At 39.7% G+C, this 13,116-nt stretch overlaps 1 long non-coding RNA gene across 1 annotated transcript in view; it reads left to right on the plus strand.

The window, feature by feature from the left end:
- The first annotated feature begins 2,742 nt into the window (after positions 1–2,742).
- Positions 2,743–13,116, plus strand: part of LOC135217793 (uncharacterized) — a 37,020-nt gene continuing 26,646 nt past the window's right edge. Inside the window, exon 1 of the long non-coding RNA XR_010315197.1 lies at positions 2,743–3,830. This is a non-coding gene — a long non-coding RNA (uncharacterized LOC135217793). The remainder of the gene's footprint in view (positions 3,831–13,116) is intronic.

A 13,116-nucleotide genomic window follows, 5' to 3' on the forward strand; every position in this document is an offset into this window, starting at 1 on the left:
TTAAAATACTTCGCTATTGTAAAGCTTTCACTTCCGAGCCAGCGGTATCGACAGATTAAAAAAACCACTCGGTTTTCTATAAATATCAGTCTTCTATCCATCTTCTTCCCTCACCCACAGGAGGTAGGGAGATCAGTTTATATAGTGGAGAGGTAAGCACCTGAAAAATAAATTGTAAATTAATTATTCTTATTTTTCATATGAACCTTACCTCTCCTTTATATAGCTGATTCCCCCATTTTGAAAAAGGAGGTGGGCAAAGTAGAAATCAGCCAACCCTTTAAAGGCTCCTTAGTAACAAAATATTTTTTACAAAAATGTCATTTTTATGATAAAATAAAGTTTTATATATACTTACCAAGTAATTGCAGAGATACGCTTCCTACCACGGCAGCCTAAAAATTGAAAATTCACAGTACTGCTTGTATTGTTTGTGTAGGTGACACACCCTGCCCACTTTCAGAGACTGGCAGAAGAAACAACTTAGCAGAGAGCTTCAATTATATCAGCAACCCAGAGTGTTTATGGCGCGCCATAATGGCGTTGATGGCGCACCATGAGGTTGCTTATGGCGCCAGTAAGTGATTATAAGCGCCATTATGGTGCCATAACTCGCCGAGTTTCAGTTAATGGTGGTTTTCACTTATCGGCGCACCCCTGGGAACGGAACCACCTCCCCCCCCCGATAAAACTGGGGACCCACCTGTAGTGCCTGCCCCAAACACCTCAAAAATATAGTGCTGTTGGATCAGAACTCTGCATTATGTATAAAAAATGAACCCTAAAAACTTTTAAAAATTTTTAGTCAAGAGCAAAAAACATGCTTGAAACTTTTCCTAAACCTTCCTTGGAGTCTCCTGAACATTGATTGAGCAATGCCAGCAACGTCAAGGTTGGCTTAATGTCCGCCATCAGATTCCAAACGGGGATTCAAATTCACGTTTATTCTGAGTAAGGAACATAGGTCTGAAACTTTCATCAAACCTTCCTTAGGACCCATGAACTCAGGATGGCCAATGCCACCAAATTTATCTCTAGCTTTCCACTTGCCAGCAAGCTTCAAAGGCGGCATGGAAAACAATTATGTTATAGCAATGTATAAATATGAATGAAGTAGAAATTATTACCTTTTAACACGGTTTTTGGAATATATCATTGCTAAACGGAAAAATAAATGGTGCATATTGATATAAATCCAGATGTAACCAAAATCGTTCTCTATGAGTGTTGTTTGTCGTCTAGTAGCAGGATCAGGAAGTAAACTATCAGATGATGCTGTAAAGACTGACGTCGTGTAGTGGATGCCTAAGCTATGGATGTTGTTTTCACTGTAACTGAAAACAGTAACATGACTCAAGCAGAAAGGCATTGAGGGAACCCCCCCCCCCCCCCACCTTCTCTCTGTCTCGCTCTCTCTCTGTGCTGGAATGTTTCTGTCACTGCTATTTGTCCTAGCTTAATTCTCGTTATTTATTTTTCATTTATTCTACCTAAAGTTGCCCCCCCCTCTCTCTCTCTCCGCTGGAATATTTCTGTCACTTTTTCTCTTTGTCCTAGCTCAAGTTTTGTTATTTATTTTTCATTTGTTCCACCAAAAGTACTCTCTCTCTCTCTCTCTATCTCTGATGGAATGTTTCTGTCACTGCTATTTGTCCTAGCTTAATTCTCGTTATTTATTTTTTTTTTCTTCAATCTACCTAAAAAGTTTGCCTTTTGGCCTTCCTTTCTCTCTCTCTGTTTGTCTCTCTCTCTCTCTCTCTCTCTCTCTCTCTCTCTCTCTCTCTCTCTCTCTCCCCGCTGGAATCTTCCTGTCACTTTATTACTTGTTCTACCTCAATACTCGTTTTTTATTTTTTATTTGCTCTACCATAAGTAGTCTCTCTCTCGTTAATATATTTGAAACATCTTTTTTGTCGTTGAAATATCAAGAAATCAAGAAGGAAATCTCTGCCTTGTAACCTCTTGGTAACATGCTTGGTATTTACGGCAGTAGTAGAGCGATAGATGTACTTTTCTTGGATTTCGAAAAGACTTTTGACAAAGTTCAACGCAAGAAACTAATGACAAAACTCCAACGTAACTCACAAACCATGATTACCTAGGTGGTTAGATTAGATCCAAAATCGTAAAGAAATATTTATTTAATTATGAAAGGATATGCAAGTCTAACCATTACATAAATTAAGAGTAGTTTAACTAATTGAATTCAAGATTTCTCAATGAAACTAAACACATGGCAAACGGACTGTTTAAAACCCGACCCATTTATCTGAAGTAAACCCATTAATGAAACAGTAAATAAAACTTCTCTCTTCAAACCCAAATACATATTCTCTCCATAAAGTAAAAAGAAGTCACATAGTACAAGTCTCTTCACTTCGTAATATACACAACAGGGGTTTTAAAAATTTGTAATTGTTCGGCTCACAAGGCCGACAGATCAACAGACAGAATTCCTGTCAAAAGAAACACACCCTTATTAACATGCATCATGACTGAAATAATAATGCATAGATAGGGTAGCGTAAGAACAGAAAGAGAAGGAGTGAGAATAATCACAGTATGTACAGTGAAAATAATGAGAGAGAGAGAGAGAGAGAGAGAGAGAGAGAGAGAGAGAGAGAATTGAGCTTTGGTGTGTGTCAGAATTTTATCAACAAGCCTAGACGTAACAAAACCTTAGTCACAGGACGTTGGGCCATAACACCGTCCAAATTAAAATCGTAAGACTGCCATAAAATCTTTGACCTGTGACATCGCACCAGGCTTACTCAGCTTCTATCGATAATGAAGCTCCACCTCCAAGAGGAGGTATTAACATGTTAAATTATTGACTCCGCCTGGAAGGGGAGGAATTAACATGTTAACCCCACCTGAAAGGGGACGGGGAAAGATAATGAAAGACCCACTCCACGAATCAAGAATCCAGTTGAGCGGAGAACTAGAACCTACAACGCCTGAGGAGGTTGGGCCGAATTCGATCCACGAGTAGCTGAATTTCAGAACGCTAGAAGAAGAGTCTGAGGACCAGCCGTCGTCGTACAGTAAAGAGGCAAAAACACTACCAGTGGTCTGAACCAGATTCTCACTTTATAAACTTGTATCCTTCACAATAGTAAAGAAAAGAAACTCACTCAAGCTTCTCCTAAGAAACTATTAATATTACTAATCCAGAACTAAAATTAAGAAGAAGCATAAAGTCAAACATAGAACCAGACTGCAGAAGGAATCTCCAGAAGAAAGAAGCAGGTAAGAGAACATACAGTCGAACACTTTACAAAAGGCATAACATAAAGTGGTGCCAGCGGTTGTGGAATAAATAGACACATTTCGAGTTACAACAGTGATACCAATCGACAAATAGAACTTAGAATTAATGACGACGGCGAAGAATAATAGTGATCGATAAAATCCTGCTTGAAGACGTCAACGACAAGTGCAATCAGAAACTTTATACAACAGCGAGAACAGTTTTGTTTTTTCCCTTTGAAGAAAAGAAACGAGACAGCGTTAAGAAACAAAGGCATAATAAGTGCGCGACGAAGACAAAACATCGTCGAAACGAGAAGTGGAACAGCAGCAGCCGATAAGAACTCAAACAGATTTCTATAAATAATCTGTTAAGAATGGATGAGTGCATGGCGAATGAACGAAAAACATTCCCGTTAAAGAATCAACGTTACTGAAGAATTTTTGGCAAGGACGAATCTTTCCCGAACGACGAAACGAAAAATAGCATCAGTCAAGATTGATTTTGAAACACAATAGGTGAATTCGACAATGAAGGAAGTGATATTGGAATCAAAGTAAAAAGAACGACAATAACATACGTAAGTGTGCTGAAGCTGAATTTTCTCTCTTTATAAGACTGTGTGAAAGATTGCGTATTCTTTCTCTTAGAAAATATAATTTTTTTTAATTCTCTCTCGATAAGGGTATAAAGATTTTTATATTTGATAGCAAGGAAATCTTAGTATTTTTTTTTTTTACACTCGTTTGGTGATATATGATTTTAAATACTTATGTATTTGTGTCCCATTTATTTGAATAACATCTTTTAACAAGTTGTGCACTTTGAATTCAATTTAACTAATTTTTTTGTTATATACAGTAGAGGAAAAGCCCCCATATAAACTCCACTTTTCTAGCCCCGCCCCCCGCCCCGACCCCCCAAGGGGCGTGGCTACCCCCTCTCCTGATAAGCTCATGTACGTACGTGAGGCCTAAAAAGGGGCGGGGCAACCCCCAAAAGGGGCGTGGCCACCCTGACCCAATATAGACTCCACTGGTCTGGGGGGCGTGGCCACCCTGACCCCATATAGACTCCACTATTCTGGGGGGCGTGGCCACCCCTGACCCCAAATTGACTCCATTTGTATTATAAACTCATGTACGTACATGAGCTCATAATTGACTCCATTTGTCTTACAAGCTCATGTACGTACATGAGCTCATATTAGGGGGCGTGGCCCCCCTAACCCCAAATAGACTCCACTTATCTTATAAGCTGATATACGTAGATGAGGTGTAAAAGGGGGTGTGACCACCCTTGACCCCAAATCGACTCCACATTATTGATGAGCTCATGTACGTACGAGGTCAAAAAGGGGGTTGGGGGCGTGGCCAACTGTAACTCTACGGGAATAAAACCAACATTTCAACCCGCCACCACCGACCCCAAATTGACTCCACTGTTCTACACCTGTGACGTCACGTAACTCTAGGGGAATAAAACCATATTGTCAACCCCGACCCCCCAAATTGACTCCACCTTTCCTACCCCCTGTGACGTCACATAACTCTCCGGGAATAAAACCAACATTTCAACCCTCCACCCCAAATTGACTCCACTTTTCTACCCCTGTGACGTCACGTAACTCTCCGGGAATAAAACCATCCTTTCAACCCCCAACCCCAAATTGACTCCACCTTTCCTAACCCCTGTGACGTCACATAACTCTCCGGGAATAAAACCAACATTTCAACCCCTGACCCCAAATTGACTCCACTTTTCTACCCCTGTGACGTCACGTAACTCTCCGGGAATAAAACCATCCTTTCAACCCCCAACCCCAAATTGACTCCACCTTTCCTAACCCCCTGTGACGTCACATAACTCTACGGGAATAAAATCAACATTTCAACCCCCCCCCACCCCAAATTGACTCCACTTTCCTACTCCTGTGACGTCACGTAACTCTACGGGAAGGATTTTTTGCGACTCATGCCCCCTTTAATTGTTTTCAACGTAACCGGGACGTTTACCTCATCCTCCTCCTATAAAATCTCTAAATTTATATATGCACATTGCGAATATAGTCTCTCTCTCTCTCAGCCATTACATTTTGTTTTCTACATATAATTATATAGATATATATTTATTATATATATATGTATATATTATCTATAACTATATATATGCGTAGACAGCTCTTAGATAGTTCAGATATCATGATAAAAAGATATTTGGCGACTGACATCATCCTCATGTGATACATATATTTATCAATTTGATATCTCCCCCAATAAACATCAGGGTCAATGTTATCTTATGATGAATCATGCACACACACACACACACACACACACGAAGAAACGAGACCTTGTCCCCATATCTGCCAAGTTGACTTCACCCCCACGTGAAATTTTATTTATCATAGAATTTGAGTCATAATCTCCATACCGAATACGAGGACAAAGGTACACATTTCAATTTTGTTTATTTATTATACAGAGTTTGAAAGAGGTTGAAAAATCAAATTACAGACGGAATTGTTATTTTATATTTGTAACCAATGCTAAATACAAGGGAATGAATTAATATTCCATACAAATGTGGAGTCAATTTGGGGTCGGGGGTTGAAAGGATGGTTTTATTCCCGGAGAGTTACGTGACGTCACAGGGGTAGAAAAGTGGAGTCAATTTGGGGTGGGGGGTTGAAATGTTGGTTTTATTCCCGGAGAGTTACGTGACATCACAGGGGGGTAGGAAAGGTGGAGTTAATTTGGGGGTCGGGGTTGACAATATGGTTTTATTCCCCTAGAGTTACGTGACGTCACAGGTGTAGAACAGTGGAGTCAATTTGGGGTCGGTGGTGGCGGGTTGAAATGTTGGTTTTATTCCCGTAGAGTTACAGTTGGCCACGCCCCCAACCCCCTTTTCGACCTCGTACGTACATGAGCTCATCAATAATGTGGAGTCGATTTGGGGTCAAGGGTGGTCACACCCCCTTTTACACCTCATCTACGTATATCAGCTTATAAGATAAGTGGAGTCTATTTGGGGTTAGGGGGGGGCACGCCCCCTAATATGAGCTCATGTACGTACATGAGCTTGTAAGACAAATGGAGTCAATTATGAGCTCATGTACGTACATGAGTTTATGATACAAATGGAGTCAATTTGGGGTCAGGGGGTGGCCACTCCCCCCAGAATAATTGTAGTCTATATGGGGTCAGGGGGTGCTACGCCCTCCCCCCAGAATAGTGGAGTCTATATGGGGTCAGGGGTGGCTACGCCCCCCCCTCCCCCCCAGAATAGTGGAGTCTATATGGGGTCAGGGTGGCCACGCCCCCCAGACCAGTGGAGTCTATATGGGGTCAGGGTGGCCACGCCCCTTTTTAGGCCTCACGTACGTACATGAGCTTATCAGGAGGGGGGAGGGGGGTGGGGGGTAGCCACGCCCTTGGGGGTGGGGTGGGGGCGGGGGGGCGGGGCTAGAAAAGTGGAGTCTATATGGGGTCTTTTCCTCTACTATATACTATTATAACTTTGAATTAACAATGCATGAAACATTTTTTTGAGGTACTGTTGTGCATAGTGAACCATACATACAATTTTTCTTTGAATATTATGTTGTGTATCATTTTGTTTGAATAATTGTTGGTGATACTTTTGTGCCCAATTTCACATATGAATTTTATGCTGTTGTGTAATGATGAGTAATATATGTGAATAATTTTGGGGGGAAATGCATAAAGCCTTTAACGAATTACTCGACACTGTCAGAGATAATCCACACAATTTAAGACCAACACCAGACAGACGCAGAAGAATCCCAGTTCCAATTTCACAAACCGTGGTGATTCAGGGAAATAGTAACCCTAATAACACAAATAATAATAATCATAACAGTGCCAATAATACTAATAATATAATTACTAATAGTACTAACACGTTTCGAAACAGAAGAATGAATCAGGCAGCTGTAATAACACAAGCCACACGTTTCTGTGGACAAGTGTAAGCTTCCCATCCAGACAAAAGCATATACAGTTAATCATTGATTAGCTGATGCTGACAGCCGCATATCTTCAGGGGGAATAACAGATGAAAGAGCTAAAATTAATAAAGCCTTATGGAGGAGTTATGGGAGTTCCATTTGACAACGTCATAGAGAGAGAGAGAGAGAGAGCGGAGAGAGAGAGAGAGAGAGAGAGTAATAGGTGTTGGATGGTTAGCGATTGAATTGGCTGTTAGTGAGTTCTGGTTGTCTGCTGGTGCAGCTGGGAGTTAGCCTTATGGAGAGTTATGGGAGTTCCATTTTTTGACAACGTCATAGAGAGAGAGAGAGAGAGAGAGAGAGGGTAATAGGTGGTTGGATGGTTAGCGATTGAATTGGCTGTTAGTGAGTTCTGGGTTGTCTGCTGGTGCAGCTGGAGTTAGCCTTATGGAGGAGTTATGGGAGTTCCATTTGACAACGTCATAGAGAGAGAGAGAGAGAGAGAGAGAGGGTAATAGGTGGTTGGATGGTTAGCGATTGAATTGGCTGTTAGTGAGTTCTGGGTTGTCTGCTGGTGCAGCTGGAGTTAGCCTTATGGAGGAGTTATGGGAGTTCCATTTGACAATGTCATATATATATTATATATATATATATATATATATATATATATATATATATATATATATATATAGAGAGAGAGAGAGAGAGAGAGAGAGAGAGAGAGAGAGAGAGAGAGTAATAGGTGGTTGGATGGTTAGCGATTGAATTGGCTGTTAGTGAGTTCTGGGTTGTCTGCTGGTGCAGCTGGAGTTAGTTCTGCGTTTCAATCAGTCTTTAGTCAGAATTGGTGATGATCAGTAGTGTCGGCAGCAGTCTGTGAACGCATTGAAAGTCAGTTGATTTTTGTGTTTTGTTGATTTGTTGTTGTTGTTAAGTTAATAATGTTTGTTAGTTGTGCCTGTGCTGTTGGGTTTGTTGTGCGTGTGAGTTCCTGTTGGGTTATATGTGAGTTGATGTGGTTTAGGGTTGTTGTTGTTGTTGGGGGCTGTTGTGGTTTCTTGGTGTGGTTGTGAGTTGTTGAGGGTTGTTGTTAGTGAGCTGTTGTGATTCCTTGGTGTTGTTAGTGGGTGTGAGTGTGTTACCTTTTTGTGTTGTTGTGTTTTGTGTTAGTGATTGTTTGTGCAGTGATCTTTTGTTGTGGTTGTATTCCTTGTTTGTTGTTGAGTTGTGGTTGTGTTCCTTGTTGGTTTGCTGTGTTGTTGAGTTGTGGTCCTTGGGTGTTGTGTTGTTGTCCTTGGTTGTTGTTGTGAGTTGTGGGGTTGTGGGTTGGTTTTATAAAGTTTAGGTGTAACACCAAGCACTGGGGCAGCAAAGGCCATTTACCGCTTACTGTATAACTTTATGAAATTTTAAGACGTGTTACATCATATAAAAAAGGTTTATTTCTTAGAGATAATTTACTATATTTCGAAGTGGGGCATTTTCTCCCAATAGTTCTTCAAGCGGTATATTATATATGCTGTTGGATCTTCGTTTTCTTACGAATTTATGGCATTCCGTCAGCAGATGACGGACTGTGACCAGAGTACAGCAGTGGTCACAGTAAGGGGCCTGTCTTTCCTCGCCTTGCAGCATCAAGTATTTATGTGTAAAGTATGTATGTTCTATCTTAATCTTGTTAATATGACATCTTCCCTTCTTTGACATTGTTGTCTATTCCAAGATTTTACAGATGATTTTATATGCTTTAATTTATGATTTAATTCTAGCCATTCCTAAGGTAAAATACCTCAGGTTTGTATAGTTAGGAAAAATACCATTTACTTAAAAAAAAAAAACCAGTGTTTTTGTGTGCTAACCAACTCGAGATAAGACTGCATTGATTCCCCATGTCTAAAAACATCCTTGTCTGGACTGGTTGCTAGCATGCATACTATATGGCCATCTCGATGGGGAGAAATTTATCTGATTTTTTTTTTTCTTTTACTACTTTAGCATTTACGCAGGGATTTTCTTTACCCTCTTTTTTAATTACTCACTTGACTTACATTAGAACTACATTTGGACGGGTTAGTTTAAATTCATAATGGGTTTTGAAACATGAGCAGGTGAGCGACTTGGTGGTTGAACAATAGAGCTTGGTGCGGGGACGAGTTCGACCACGATTTACTGCTATTGCCATTTTTGCATATGAGGTTCTGAAGTCCCCCATTACACAATTTACAATTGCGTTTACTGCTACATTGCTTACTGTTATGACCTGAACTTAAACAATGAAAGCATTTCTGTGACAACACGAGTTGGCACTTTCTTACAGTAGCGGTGGCGTATTTCATACAATTGTAGCCAGAATGATTACTGTTGAAAAATGGGCACATCACTATCCCACAATATGCTAGATGCTAGTGCCTTTGGTTGGGGAGACTGTGATAAGTCTTGTCCCCTTTCCATTGCAATGCATCATTCTTTAAATATCTGATCAAAAAATCTAAAATTTCTAAAAGCTCATCCAAGTTATTGTCGCATTTTTGCAAGTATTCTACAATTTTAGGATATACATTACCCTGAGACAGTTTTGGTTTATCAGACTTAATGGAATGGAATGGAATATGTGATTTTGGCATAAAGCCAAGCACTGGGACCCATAGAGTCATTCAGCGCTATAGTGATGATGAATAGAAATGGAAATATAAATTATAAGTTCAATGGAAATTATTTAAATAATGAGTTTAAAATAGATACCCCGATGATCAATGTTTTCAACGGTAAAATCGAGATTACATTTTTAATGGAATTAAAAGTTACCATTTATGATAAAAAAAAATAGAGATAAAAAAAAAATAATGATTATATCTATATAAAATTACTAGACATTTCTATAAAATCCACAAGCCTTTAAAAAACTCATAACAGGGCCAACATCGATGTTGTCTCCTAAAATTTCAGATATAGTTTTACCATCTAGAGGGTACATCCGCCTCTCACTTACATACCTGGTGCAGTAAACCAGAATGTGTTCAACTGTCAAAGGGCTATCACAGTGAACACACACTGGAGCACTACCACTATCAAGAAGAAAGTGTCATTCGGCAGTGACCAATCCTCAACCTTGTTAAAATAACTTTAGTCCTCTTGTCGCTTTGATAGGATGATTGCCAAATTCCTACCTGAGGTCTAATTGTTTTTAACTTCTTATCATTAGCAAGAAGGGGAGATGACCATCGCTCCTGCCACTTTCTTAGTATATAGTTACGAATAGAGATTTTCATATCAAAATGGGGGACTCTATTTGTATCAATTTCTCCTTGGGAACAGGCACTCTTTGCTTCTCGGTCTGCTTCTTCATTACCTGGGATCCCAACATGACCAGGAATCCAACAAAAGCATACTGTTTTCCGCCTACACGAAATGCGAAACAGCACGCCTGAGCCTTTTGTACTAAAGGATGGGAAGAATTATACCTATTCAGGCTTTCCAGAGCACTTTTACAGTCTGAGTATATGGCAAAAGACTTCTTATTTGAATGATGTGCTATGTCTATGGCTTTTTCAATAGCAGATAGTTCAGCTGTATATACTGAAGCAGCTGGAGGTAGCTTTGCAACATTACAAAAATTATCAGTGGCCACAGCTAAACCTACTTCCTCGCTTGACTTTGAGCCATCTGTATGAATTTTATAGTCGTTATTATGAACTCCATCATGTTCTAAAAACAGTGACTATTTCTTCATTGGGGGTGTTCTTTTTTACTATATTTTTCTTGCACAGTTCAGCTTTTGGTATGAATCAAGGTGGAATTTTGGAAGGGGCCAATTCATAAACATTCTGAGTTAGTATAGAATTTTCATTTACTGATGCATTTAGCCGGATCTGGAATGGAACAGAAGATCTTGGCTTGAATTTGCTAGCATCAAGTTGATTAATAACCTTATTTGATGGATTGCTAGCATTACTTTTTATCATCATCAAGTATCGGAGGACTAATTCTTCACATCGTAAATCAAGTGGAAGTTGGTGCGCATCCACATAAAGACTCTCGACGGGGGATGTTGGAAAAGCCCCAGAGCAAATACGTAAACCCATATTTTGGACTACATCAAGTTCGTGGAGTTTACTTTTGCATGCTGATGAATAAATCGGGCATCCATAATCCAACTTTGAATCTACATAATGCATCATAAAGTTGTAGCAAAGTTTTCTTATCTGCACCCTAGTTAAAGCCGCAGACCACTTTCAGAAGATTGAGAGATTTCTTTACTTTGCACTTAAAATTTTCAATATGCTTTGACCACGTAAGTTTGGAATAAAAAATCATTCCTAAGAACTTGACATCTTCCACATATGGTTAGAAACAAACGGTGGGGGGGGGAACCCATCCAGTTTTCCAAAATTTGGTACAACTTCTTGATGTCTACTCCTAGTAAAGCGAACAGCAACTGTCTTACTAATAGAGAACCTAAAATCATTTTGTTTTGCCCATCGAGAGATAGAGTCGATGGATTTTTGTAAATACTTGCAAGCCAATTCAGCATCATATGCAGCGCAATAAATAGCTAGATCATCAACAAAAAGTGAGGCCTGTACTGGATTTGAAATTTCAATGATGACGCTATCAAGGGCAACAACAAAACAAGTTACACTCAGCACACTCCCCTGTGGAACACCACCTTCTAGTTTGAATGGGGAAGATAAATTATTTCCTATTCTTACTCTTTCAAACCGGTCTGTTAAAAAGGAGTTAATGAGCCTAATCATATTTCCTTGTATGCCTAATTTATGCAGCTGCTTAACAATTCCGTTACGCCATGTTGTATCATACGCTTTTTCTAAGTCAAAGAATACACCAATTGTCTAACACTGGTTTACAAAGCCCTGTTGAATTTGATTAGAAAGTCTAAGCAGAGGGTCAAGGGTAGATCTGTTCTTGCGAAAGCCAAACTGGAGTGGAGAAAGTAGTTTGTGTGTTTCTAAGTGCCAGACTAAACGAGAGTTGATCATCTTCTCCATCAGCTTGCATACACAGCTAGTAAGAGCTACGGGCCTGTAACTTGTTGCCTGATAAGAGCTTTTATTTGGCTTTTGAATTGGAATTTCTACAGCAATTTTCCATCCTCTTGCTAAGATTCCAGTATCACAAATTTTATCAATAATCTTCAAGAGGTATGTTTTTGCTTCCTCGGGTAACCCTCAAAGCATTACATACAGGATAGTATCCTCACCAGGAGAAGTAACATCCATTGAAGAAAGGGCATCTTGTAGCTCATGCAGAGAGAATTTAGCATTATAAGCTTCAAGATTACCACCAGATAAATCTAAAGGGACCTGGGTTTTCCTAATCCTCTGGAAGTCGGTTGAATAATTACTTGCACTTTAAATGTGGGAAAAGTGCTGACCTGGGTATTCAGCTACATCTTTGGGATTTGTTGTCAGTGAATCTCCCACCTTTGAAGAGGGTGTTTTAGGAGGAGAAAATTTCCCTGCAAGCTTTCTTACTTTCTTCCAAACTACTCTGGATGGAGTTTTTGAATTAATTCCATTCATGTAGTATATCCATGTATTTCTTTTTGCACTACGAAAATATCGACGCTGTTTGGCCATAGCTCGTTGATATATTATCTTAGCAGTAGATGTGCCACATGACTTATAATTTTTATAGCATCTTCTTGTAATTTTTCTGAGAACAACACATTTCTTATCCCACCAAGGGGCAGCAGGTCTTCGTAGTTTTCCACTTGTTCTTGGTATAGCAGCCTCTGCACTCGTTAATACTGTATTTGAAAAATAGTCGTATGCTTCTAAGTGGTATTTAAAAGATTCATAAGATTTGTCTAATCTTATACCGGTCTTATATTTTACCCAGTCTGCTTCCATTACCTTCCATTTTGGTGGTGCTT

This window comes from Macrobrachium nipponense, chromosome 7, assembly GCF_015104395.2.
Source record: "Macrobrachium nipponense isolate FS-2020 chromosome 7, ASM1510439v2, whole genome shotgun sequence".
Taxonomy (NCBI): domain Eukaryota; kingdom Metazoa; phylum Arthropoda; class Malacostraca; order Decapoda; family Palaemonidae; genus Macrobrachium; species Macrobrachium nipponense.